General features: G+C 48.5%; 1 protein-coding gene across 1 annotated transcript in view; it reads right to left on the bottom strand.

Annotated features, from left to right (window-relative positions):
• Positions 1-2,233, bottom strand: part of ZCCHC2 (zinc finger CCHC-type containing 2) — a 41,273-nt gene extending 39,040 nt beyond the window's left edge. The window contains exon 1 of the mRNA XM_018076875.3: positions 2,207-2,233. The gene's annotated coding sequence lies outside the window, so the exon portion shown is untranslated. The remainder of the gene's footprint in view (positions 1-2,206) is intronic.
• Positions 2,234-2,239: the final 6 nt, after the last annotated feature.

Genomic DNA, 2,239 nt, shown 5'->3' with positions numbered 1-2,239 from the left:
CCGGGAAGCAGAGCTGCTTGGGCTGCCCGGCACAGAGCGGGTTATTCCCAGACCGGGAGCTCAGCCGAATAAATATTCAGAGAGGTCTTTCTGAACCCTTCAGGTTCACAAACGCAGAGCCCTGAAGGCACTCAAATTTCAGAGATATGAGGAGGATAAAAGGCCTGTGGACATCCGACAGAATTTTAAATCAAGTCCAATTCAACAGTACAGTAGCATTTTGCCAGGGGAGTCTTTAAAACCCTGCTACCGACTCCATTTCCTCCAGTGTCCTATCTGTAGGGGTCCCACCATTCCCGTGGATGTGAACCAAAAATACTCAGCAGAAACCCCCTGATCCTTCTGTTCCCTGCCAGTCGTTACTTCCCAGAGAGACTGCTGTATTTACAATTAGCCATTAAGAAAGGGGAGGGGGGGAGGGGACGGAAGCCTATAGAAGAGATGCCATTTCACTCCTGTGTAGACTAGAGTATGTGATGTGCATGTTCAGCCAAGCTGACTCGAGTCTCTTAAGTGTTCCCTGAGCAAACCACAACCTGGAAGGCTGCTTTTACACCGCAGCCAGAATGCTGCACGAAACTGACTTCAATTCCAGTAGCTGTCGGGTGCCTGATCTCCTAACTGCATTTGGTGGGACATGCTGAGGAGCTACAACTGCTGTGCCAGTTTCAGGCAGGAAGTATGTTTCCGGTTAACTGCACTTTAAACCCAGAAAGAACAGTGTCCAGTTTAACCACTTCCTGAAGTTCGATCTTCGCCCTGGAAAGATGGACTTTTGGGACTAATTTTGGGATAGAGCTAGACTCGATGCAGGCCAGTGAGCCAAAATAAACACTTTTTGGACTGATGCTATGATTTCAGTGCTGTAACATCTACCCATTAGTTTATGACCTGCCAAATGTGCTTTGACCTTTAAATGATACAAGCATTTACTTAATATGCCTGAAGGCTTAGAAATTCATCCCTGTCTCCTCTGAGTACTCCTCAAGACCACATCCCATCTTCAGCAAACAGAAGAAGGAGCCATGCCTTTTATATGGCAGGCAATGTAAACCAGTTTTCTACAAGTGGCTGAAATGGATTGCACTACAAGCAAACTTAGAAAAAAAAAATCCAAAAATCCCAACCCTTACTGCTTTGAACCCTTTCCTGTCAAGTACCTTATAAAAACCTGATGTGTTCAGTGGAACAGTGCTATAAACACCTATCTTCCAGCCCTTTCTTCCCCTTTGCATGAGAGGCCATCTATAGACCAAAAACTGCAGAGCTCCAAGAAGATGGTTTGGCTGCATAAATACGGGGCAGATTTTAAAGACAACACTTGTCAAGAGGGCAGCAGTGGATGGCACGGGGGGAAAACCTCCACTTAAACAGAGCTACTGCACAAGAGAATGCTTCAGTGTCACTCACTACAACTCCTTATTCTTGATGACAGCCACCTCCTAGCAACAAGTGGCACATCTGCTTTCAAGATGTGCTTTGCTGTTTCCTGACAACCACCAAAAAAATCAGTTTTCCTCTGAACAGAAGCTCCAGTTGTGACATTTTAATTTGTTGCTTTAGTAGAATCATTACCACCCCATCCCAAATGTCATCAGCCACCTCACCGAGCATGGCTTTTCAGAAAACGAGCCTCAGAGCTGGTGACCCGACTGCTGCCCTGATGCTTGCCAAGTTTGGGCCTGTGTCTCATTTTGAGAGGGGGCAGGGGAGCAGGTTCCATATAAAAATTATTTCAACGTGTTCTATTGGTTTTAAGCCCCTAGAGAACACTCTCGCAGGCAATCTGGTCTCAGTCTAGCATTATTATTTCTATTTTTACAAGTTTAGTCAAGCTGTTGCTGGTACTCATGCATACAGTGGCCTACTGCACATGAGGCAGCCAGTTCAGGACTGTGCACGATACACTCCAGCACGGCAGGGTTCCAGAAAAAGAGCAGTGCTTCCGAAAGCACAGCAGGCTAGAAAAATCAGCCCTCCCTCCCTAACAAGAAATTCGTAGTAGACGCTCCGCAGCAGGTTGTGAAGGCGGCCGGGGCAGACACTGCTGGGTGGGGGAGGACGGGAGGGGCCACGTCCCATTGTGGGGGCTTCGGGGAAAAGCAAGCGGCCGCCTCCAGCTCCTAGGAAAACGAAAGGGAGCGATGGAAGAAGGAAACCGCCCGCTGAGATGGCGCAGCAGGAAGGGAGCAGGACGCGGCGTTACCTGGGCTGGGTGGCGGCCGAACCCCTCCTCCTC

The sequence above is a fragment of the Manacus vitellinus genome, unplaced genomic scaffold (genome assembly GCF_001715985.3).
Source record: "Manacus vitellinus isolate BGI_N305 unplaced genomic scaffold, ASM171598v3 scaffold_33_pilon, whole genome shotgun sequence".
NCBI classification, from domain to species: Eukaryota; Metazoa; Chordata; class Aves; order Passeriformes; family Pipridae; genus Manacus; species Manacus vitellinus.
The sequence above is the reverse complement of the archived record's forward strand: the minus strand, read 5'-3'. Positions and strand labels throughout refer to the sequence as shown.